Here is a 9,904-nt window from a genome sequence, read left to right as displayed (position 1 = left end):
CCGCCGCCATGGCCCGGAGGAGGACGGGGAAGCGAGGCGGCCGCGCCGCCTCCGGGCCGCGGCTGACCTCCGGCGGGGCGGCGTCCGACCGCCTCCCGGTTAAGCTTTCCTCCGCCCCCGGGACGCGCGGGGGCGGAGGGGCATTCCCTCAGCCCAGGTCCTGCGGGGACCTTCCACCCGAAACACGCCGCGCGGGGCCGGGAGGGCGTCTGGCATCTGCGCGAGCGGGGAGGCCGAGGCCGGGGCCGGGCAGGGGCGGCGACCGACCGGGAACCGAAGGGTGAAAAGCGGCCGCGAAGCGAGTGGTCCGTGGCCGTCCTGAGCTTTGCCCTCACCCTCACCTCCTCCTGCCAGGGGTCGTGACGCTAACGTCACGGCCGAGGCGAAAAGGGCTTGCTCTTCAGCAGCATGGGAGGAAAACAGCTAAACTACCTACCTAAGGTGCCGTTTAACTTTTTTAACCTTTATGTATGCTGTAGGCCTGAAGAGAGGGCTTACAGCCACCTTCGTATGGTGTTTGGGATTAGTTATTCACCTGCATGTTTTGATTTATCAGCAGGTTATGTAAACAAAAAGGTTTCAGAACTGAAAGGACGCTAATGAAGTCTGCCCCAGAGCTATATCAGGGTGCAGTTCTCTCCGTTGCTATTTTACACTTCCATTTTGCAAGTAGCATACTTGACTCATTTCTTCCAGAAGAGGAATCTCCTGAGATACGCTGGAATAGGCGAACTATGCTATGGAGGTGAATTATACAGGGAAAAAAAGACAAAGCAGGAGTTTTACGAGAAAATGCCAAGGGAGAGATTTCCTCTGTCCAGACATGGTATCTGTCCCCCTGGGGAATAAGCAAAAAAGAACAGGAAGACAGGCAGCCTCGCTGAACCGTTTCTGTCAGTGCAGCACAGACAAGAAAGCAGATGCTATTAAGAGAAAAAAGAGAGAGAAAACAAGGAGAGCTCCTGACTTGACGTGCAAGTTCATTCACTAAACCTAGTCTAAGTTTTTCATCTCCTGAGTCTGCACTTTTTCACATCAATAATTTACAGGACTCCAGGGAGATCACATTTACCCTCAGAGAACAGTGAGAAAAGCATGGAATGAGTAAGGTAACCCCTTTTGATGCAGAATACAACCACCCCCTACAGAAAAATGACATGTTACAATAGGTTTTCAGAGCACAGAGAAGCTGAACTGAAATTCTGTCATTACATTTCAGAGTGAGGACGCAGCACACCCATCTAGTGAAGGTGGGAGAAGCACCACCCAGAGAGTACATGGTGTGTCTTCCCAGGTAGAGAAGGGTGCGTCTACATCTCCTATTTAGTCCTACGTAGACTGAAGTTAAAAAACAGATACTCTAGATTGTATCCTCTTATAAGATAGGGTATGGTAACATGCATATGTGATGATAATCATGTCCTCTTGATAGGCAGTGTATCGTAATGCTGGCTTATAAGAGGATCAGTTTCCATACTAAGCTGTACTGCTGGCTTACCTTGAGGCCACAGGGATATCTCAGAGGAGGCTGTTCTCTTCCTTCATACTTCTCAGTCCATTTTGTTGTAGTTTGTTTTTTTTTTTTTGAAATCATTTTTCAGGCTAGGATTGTATCCCACTGTGGGAACAGCATAGCTCACCACCCAGTACTGTGTGCCAGACTAGGAAAGAGGCCTGTAGACACAACTAGAGTAGAAGTAGAAATTATACAGAAATACAGGTGCATAGAGGGCAGATTTTCCAGGCAAACTAGAATAACTAATGATTAAGCCTGAAATGAAAGAAGCTGCAATAAGCCACCAGTACAACACCCTCAATTCTCAAGGGGAGCAAAGTGCCTAAATTCCTTTGCAGATCTAAGCCTTCCCTGTGTTTTGCAATTATTTCTCCAGTCTCTATGCTTCCCCAGAAAGCTTGTCAAGTATTTTAACACGTGTTGCTGTTCTTCAGTTAAAAGTCTCAGCAACCACCTCCTGGACACAGGACTGCAGAGCTAGGACTAAAGCTTCAACGCTGAAGAGTAAGCGCTACTGTGGAACATTCTCACTGCATGCCTCACAGCCCCCAACAGAAAATGCAAACCTAAGCCTTTGCAAATGTTCCTCCCCCAGATTTGCAGCTAATTAAAATAGTGAAAAAAAGAATAAACTTAAGCTAAAGGCCATTAGTCAAATGGAAGTCTTAAAATTCTTCTAGCTAGCATTGCTGTTCACAATCTGAGTAGGAGATGCAAGGTTTTAAAAAAAAAAAAAAAATTACAGGAACAGAGTATCTCCACTTTGCTAATTGGATACCTCTGGCTCACTGTTAAGGGAAAACCGTAGTTGGGGAATATGTGCCTAGAAATGCACATCATGCTTAGATGAAAATACTGATGGGTCTACAGAAAGAGCTGCCCCAGTGCTCTGCACACAGGATCTGGACTGCGAACATACACATGTGGCCTATGTAAATAGTTGCCATCAACAGTGGCAACTATTATTTAAACTGTGTTTAAAGTCACAATAGGAGAAATACCTCTGTGCCCAGGAGACTCCAATTCTCTCTAGAAGCAGCACAGATCTAGGGCATGGTTATTAAGACTATGCTTTTCAGAAACACTTTTACTCCTTTTAGCAGGAAGACCTGAAAAGTTCCGGCAGAAACCCCAAGTAGTAAGAACTACTGTACAGCTGTGCCCTCTTTTTTTGTCTTTAGTTATGACAATAACATACACAGTAGTTATGTGGAAAAGCATAATCCATTTTTTCCCCAGCTAATTAAAAATGATCTTTTTATTCTACAGTATCAGTCTGAGCACCTGCATGTTTCCATAGCAACTCCACAACAGTTTAGGGGATTTCTTTAGAATTCCAGTGTGGTTTGGGTCTCCAAAGTTATTTAGATTTTCTGGGGGAAATATGTTTCCAAATATAAATTCAAATTACTGCTACCATATATTTAATGAGCTACACTAGTCTCCTATGCTATCATCTTAAGAAATTGTAACACTTCCTTGCAGCTTTTTGTACAAAACCATGCAATATTATATCACTGTAATTAGAACAGCCATTATAGACTCAGGGCTGGAAGCATCCCCAGAAGTTTTGCAAGGGATCAGACTTATATGGGGGGCTGATGGGAGACTGTAAATCCCCAAAATCCACGCCCCCAAAAGACTCCTTGCAAAGAATAGGCAGGTGTAAGTGCCTTCATGCACACAAATACATACATGCTCATTCATTTCACATGCATTTACGTGAACCTGTGGCTATTGATTTAAAATGTAGAGAAACACACCTATTAGACTGGATAACAACTACTAAAAGAAAAGAATGTAAGCCTGATGACTAGGAAGCTTTAAATCCAGACATACGCAGGCATGTGCTCACACATGCAAACATGACATGCATACAGACAGGCCAGGATGTGCTCCCCAAAGCTTTTTCTTTGCTAGTTCTTCTCCAAGTCAGCTCAGTTCCTTTACTTCTTTCCACCTGCATATCCTGAGCTGGGTGTTCCCCCATCTGTTGACTCTCTTCTATGCACACTGCTGGCAGAGATGAGGGAAATTTCTCCAGAAGTTCTCTCATGACCCCTAGTTTTACTGAAGGCAAGCCCAGGGTTCACTCCTTCGTGCACTGTTGCTCTGCTGTTTTCTGCCTGTGCTAGGTGAGTAAAATAGATTCTAGTAAGAGAAGGAAAAAGAGCAGCATTAGAGGAAGGTGGAAGGAACTGATGTGAATTCAAGTAGAAAGATGGAAGGAAATACAAATAAAGTTTATGTCCTTCCTGCCTGTTTTCCATTCATACAAGGATGACTTTAGCTTCTGAAAGGAAAAGGAAAGAAAACAACTTACCTCTGCAAGATCTGGAATTCCTGAAAACCTGTTATCAACATGCTTCACGCAGCATTGTTTTTAAGGCTGCTCTACAGGATAGGTGGGAGCACTTTTTGCCATTCTCTCCCTTAGAACAGCAAGAAAACTAGATGCATCTTTCTTGCCAATTTTAGGAGGAAAATTAGTTGCTGAGATTGTTTCAAGAATACAGAAAGTTGGTTTCCTGATTCCCTGAAGAATAGGAAAGGAGCAACTACCACTCCCTTTCTTTGCCAGCCCAGAACATCAATATTATAACCAGGAATGTTCAGATATATGATGACTGAAAGATGCTCACTGTCTGAAAACTGCATTCTGCTACAGTACATGCAACAGCTTAGAACTGAAGAAGAAATTAGATGATGCATGAGAATTGCACGGCAGGCACCTGAAAGATGCTACAATACTGAACATGCGCTGTACAGTGTTAAAGCACTGACCCTTGTTTGCAAGTTGAGAAGGAAGTAAGTCCAGAAGTGAGGCTACTCATCAAATATATACATGCAACATATCCAAAGAGCTGCAGCCACTGTGAAATGAACCATTTTTCTTTCTCATATCATTTATCTTTGTGAGGCCCATTTTCAGTGACTTGCAAGCAGTGACCCAGCAGAATATACTGTTCAAAGTCTGTTTAAGGAAGCAGCTCTTAGCAGAAAAGCACCAGATTTCAAAGCTGGTATCACCTTTACTAAACAGAGCTCCAAGTAGGTGATTTGCAGACATCTTAACAAGTGTATTTGTAAAGTGCCTGAAATTTATCAAACTTTCTTCAGTTTCAGATGCAGGATATAAATTAGCACTGCAGTAAATACATTTTACTAAAACCTGGCCTTGGAAAATCACTAGGATGAGATCATTTGAAACCCATCTCTGAAACAGAGTGGCATCAGCCATTAAAGTCTCACTTGGAAAGCAACAGAAGGAAAAAGCATTCCTGCCTGCAAACCAGATTGCAACCTTTCTCCCAGTACAGTGATGCAAGACCCTTGTACATTGTGGATTCAGCAGACAATGACTGTAGCCAGCCCGACATGCAGCAGGTTTAATTTTGCATGGTGCGTGACAAACAGGCATATGACTACACACCCCAGCAGACTTCAGCAACCCTTCACAGTCATGTGAGGGTGCCTTTGAAGGCTGACAAGATTGGATACAGCTTTGAATCTGTCTCAGAGCAGATAAGCTTCCACAGTCATAAAGCCTAACCCAGGCCTCATAAATACTATCACTCTTAGAGGTGTTAATAGGGATTTTCTCACTGAGCCTCAAAACTAAGGAAAAGGTTGGCAAATGCAACAAACTGGCCTTTTAAGGTAATTTCTCTAGACAAAACTAGTTGTCTAGGTATGGGTGAACCGGCTCTAGGGAAATCCAATCAACAACGTTAAGGTGTCACACTTAATTAAGGCTTATAGCACTGCAAGTCATTTAGTATCCAGATAAAAGAAAGGAAAAGTCTGTACCTTAGTCCCTTCTTTGTACTCCAGTAAATTTAATGCTTATTCGAGGCAGAATATGCACTACCAGAAAAAAAGTGAAGCTCAGTGACAAGTGATGCATCTCCAGAGGTCAGGTGGTACTGCAGCTAGGACTACAGCTCACCATTTTCTTCCCCTACTTTGGAAAAAAAAAAAAAGAAAAAGAAAAAAAAGTTTCCTCTTCTACTGATCTGAACTTGGAAAAGGGACCTGACTGGTATACTGCACTTCCAGGATTGTTACGCAGACCACTGAGAAGTGTACAGAAAGTTATATTAACTTACTCCCCCCAAACCCAAACATGCAGAGGAGGAAAGACATTTTCTGAGCCTACCTCTTAGCAGTCAATATTTCAGCTTTGGCTTTCCCCACTGCAATAAATAGATTGCATGCATCCAACATGCAGATGTGGTGAAGGCGTAATAATAGGCAGCCTGTTTCTGTGTAACAAAACCCACACATTATCTTCCTTATAAGCACAGCTATTGTGCTGAACTTAGCTAGTGTTCCCCTTACAGAGCTTTCCTACATTTTCTCCTCATACCCTTAACTAATGCTATTTATATCCTGTCCAGAGTACAGACAGATTAATAATACTAAGCATTTCTATAGGACCTCCCTTGGAAGAACCCTGGGCATATTTCACTAGATATTATTTTAATCACAATTTTAGAGGCTTCCATTGTAACAGTACTTTGAGCAGCTTAAAGCTAAATATACAAGACAGGAAAATGGGAACCAGGGAACTGAAAAAGACAGAATGATCTCTGAAAGTATACTGCAAAATTAGAGGAGATTCAGAGGACAGCAAGCATAATTAAGGCTCTGGAATAGCAAAGACAGTGAATTGCTACCATAAAAAAAGATGAGTAAGAGGAGATGCGATACAAACACAGAACCTACTGAATGTTCAAGAGACACTTCTCCATTTCTCATAACACTAGACCAAATAAATTTCAATTAAAAATGGTAGGAAATTCAAAACTACAGTGAAAGAAAATGCGTTTCACATGAAACATAAATAAGTGAGACTGTGAATCTGTCAAGATTCAAAAATAGTTTTAAGACCTTTATGGGCCTCCAAATTAATATCATACTGTATACTGAGACAGCAAGCTCTTCACAATTCAGACCAGTCATTAGCATAGGCAGTAAGATCCAGTGTAGGTTACAGAAGAATTCTTGCACCTTCTTCTGAAGTGTCCGTTACCTCCTATTCTCAGAGACAGATGCTAGACTGGATAGATCTCAAGCTAATCCAATCTATTTTGATGAGTCCTACGTTTCCCCTACAACAAACTACCTATGATCACTGGCAAGACAGACAATGCTAAGAAGAAATCCTGTCACTCAACTCTCAGTCTCAAGACCATGTTTAAAACCAAAGATATTTCATTATACATGTGTTGTAACTTCACACCAGCCAGTACAGGTTTTTAGCAAACCACTACCATATCCCAAATATGGCCCATTACAGGCAACAGTTCCAGCACTTGACATTAAGTACAAATTAGATCTATGCAAAATAAATCCAACTCTACTGTTCAAACAACATGAGTTCAAGTAAAATAAAAAGACTGTCTGCACATTAAGTTTATGGACAAAAAAGGGAGAGAAAAAACATAATTGTTCAAATTTTTTAAAAGTCATATTCATTTGTTAAAAAAACCAAACAAAACCACAGAGAAAGAAGAGAGTGTGTTTTGAAACCCCTGATTTTTCCTTTTGGAATATTTCAGTGTTTTTATTTCCAACTCATTAACCCTCTTAATCATATGCCATGTAAATCATACTATTTTCGTGATTAGGTATTGTTTTGAATTTCTGATGTTGGGCAGAACACCTAATTTCAGCAATAATTCACCATCCAGATGCGATTAGAATACATAATCCTTATGTAGCTATATATACAGACACTATATATATACGATACATCGTAATCAGCCCTACTGAAGATTGGATTAAAAAGGATTGAAAGCAGCCTTAAAGTGTCGGTTAGGAATAAATTTCAGTTGCTGAAGACCAGTAAAGCTTCTTGAATTGCAAGGTCAGAAAGGACAAGTAGTTAAGTAAGTAGCGGTCAGTTTGTTTGAGCAGTTACTGGTGTACACACCTCACACACCACTGAATTTATTCTTTCATATCCTCACCCTGTATCCATAAGAAAAAGAAAGCAATATTTGTCATTCTACAGTATGAAATTATAGGGAGAGGTAATATTTTTACTGCATATATAGCATCCAGCATAACTTAGCTAGCAGACACTTCTGAAATTCATACTTGAAGGGTTAGTGGGGAGGAATAGAGGAGGGCTCTTTATTCTGCAATATGTTAAGATTACCTAATAGTTTACATCATAAAACCCAGCATACAGTTGTATCTTTTTGAAGCACTCTTCCATTTCTTTCAAAGTTTTTTGAAAAACTTCAGAATTAGGAAAAGGGAAGGAACATACTCTGTTGCTGACCTCCTCAGATCTGTTCAGCATGGGCTGAATAAGGTTCATAAAGAAATAACCAGAGTTTTCCTTATCTATGGTTTTCTTTGCAAATCTCATTATTGGACAAAACCAGAACTCTTGCCATTCTTAAATGCCTCCGCTGCCCCCTCGTGCCTCTTCTCTGCTGCTTCACACACAGAAGGCTAAGACCTCAACAAATTCTCTGCCACGAAGTCCCTATGTAAGAGAAAAGTTACACACAAACTATTGGACCACACTTCTAGATGCAGTTCTTCTGCGGACTGAAGCTTACAACAATTTCTTAAAAGGATCTGATTACTAGGCAAGCCTCATTCCTGCAAGATACTGCAGAACAAACAAAACCTATCCCTTACACTGAACACTGCCAGCAGAAATTGCTCCAAATTAGCCAGAATACCGATGGACTGCACTGAAGATTTACAGTAAGCTGAGAAACAGCTGTCTTCCTCTTTTATGCAAACTTCTGTAGATATGCTATTAAATTGCTATTTATACAAGGTGGTTTTTTTTTTTCTTTTTTTCTAAAACTGGTAATAGGAAAGGCAAAACAATGACCTGAGCTAAATACTTTCCAAGAAATGCCAACGCAATGGCCATAAAAGAACATAGAGCAAAAAATTACATAGTTGCACTGACAAAAAACCCAAACATACTGGCTTATATATGGACTTACTGATAAAAAAGATGAAGGAGACCAAGACTGACATACCAAAGAGCTGAAAACACAAAGTCTCCCAGACACTGAATGTGTCTGTGTGCGGTAGGGAGAAGGAATGGCTGGAATAAGCAGAACCTAAGCTACAGACAGAGATTCACATACTGGTAAGGCAAGATGCACATTGGATTCTGCAGTTTTCTTAAATACTGCATTTCTGTTGACACATTTGATGGCTTTGAGACAACTGCCTTTGAGTCTTTCTAATAAGATGTAACCAGTTTCTCTTGGGACCACTAGCTACAATTGGGGTTTTTATTCGTGGAATTAGTTAGCTGCAGGAAAGAACTTCCCTCAAGGAGTTGATCCACATGTGGTTAGATTACATGGTTTCATCTTTTGAGAGAGAAATATACAGAAAATCTGGCACGTCATTCTTGAAAGACTGGAAAAGTTTTGAAGTACAACTTGTTCTTCAACCACACAACTGTCTTAGTGAAACTCTTATCAGATGGAAGGATTCATCAGGAAAAATCCTATGGGATCTCAAAGTCTGAAGAGCTGAAGTAGAGGACCCCTGCTTTAACCTATGGCTATAAATTTTAGTAAGAAGGGAGTGGTGGATTTCCCTCAAGAGGAAAAATAAGGCAAGCATCCACCCTACTGTAAACAAAGCAATGGAGGAGGACAAAGACCAGCTTGCTGAAATACTTTGCTCAAGAAGGCTACCTGATAAATAAGGGAATCCACATCTCACTGATTAGGAAATAAAGACAGGCTAGGAATATAAAATAGGTCAAAACCAGTAATAGCCTAAGCATCCATTAGAAATACATAGTTATGTCCCCATTTTGTACGTTTGACTGGTTTATCCCAAATCTGCTCTCAGACTGGGGTCTCCACTGACACCTCGTGGCCTTTGTGTAACATATCATGGTTGAAACACAACCCTCCTTATCTTTTCAAGCAATTGCTCTTTTCTGGCAAAAAGGGTAGAAAAGCATTTCTGATTAATTAAAGCGTTTTGCTTGCAAAACCTTCGATTCATATATTTGCTCAGTGTGTGTAGTAGGGAAAAGGAGGATAAAAAGCAATATTGTGAAAAGGAATGTCCCTTTACCTGTGCACAGATACGATTGTAACATTCAATGGTACACATAAGTAACCGTAGAAACATCAAATATAAACTAGGAATTGAAACCAGCTAAAGATACAGGAGACTGTTTTAGCAAACTTCTGCTGAGAAAGTGAATAATTACAGTTCTACATCTTAAAAATAAAAAGTTACTGTCCACAATATCCCAATGGCTCTAAACACACCTGCTTCACAAGAAACAGCTTAAGTTCATCTTGCTATTGAGCACATCTGATATTTTTGGGCAATCATCTTTAAAAAGGACAATAACTACAGGAAAGAAATTATCTT

This window comes from Haliaeetus leucocephalus, unplaced genomic scaffold, assembly GCF_000737465.1.
Source record: "Haliaeetus leucocephalus isolate CR32 unplaced genomic scaffold, Haliaeetus_leucocephalus-4.0 Scaffold168, whole genome shotgun sequence".
Taxonomy (NCBI): domain Eukaryota; kingdom Metazoa; phylum Chordata; class Aves; order Accipitriformes; family Accipitridae; genus Haliaeetus; species Haliaeetus leucocephalus.
The sequence above is the reverse complement of the archived record's forward strand: the minus strand, read 5'-3'. Positions refer to the sequence as shown.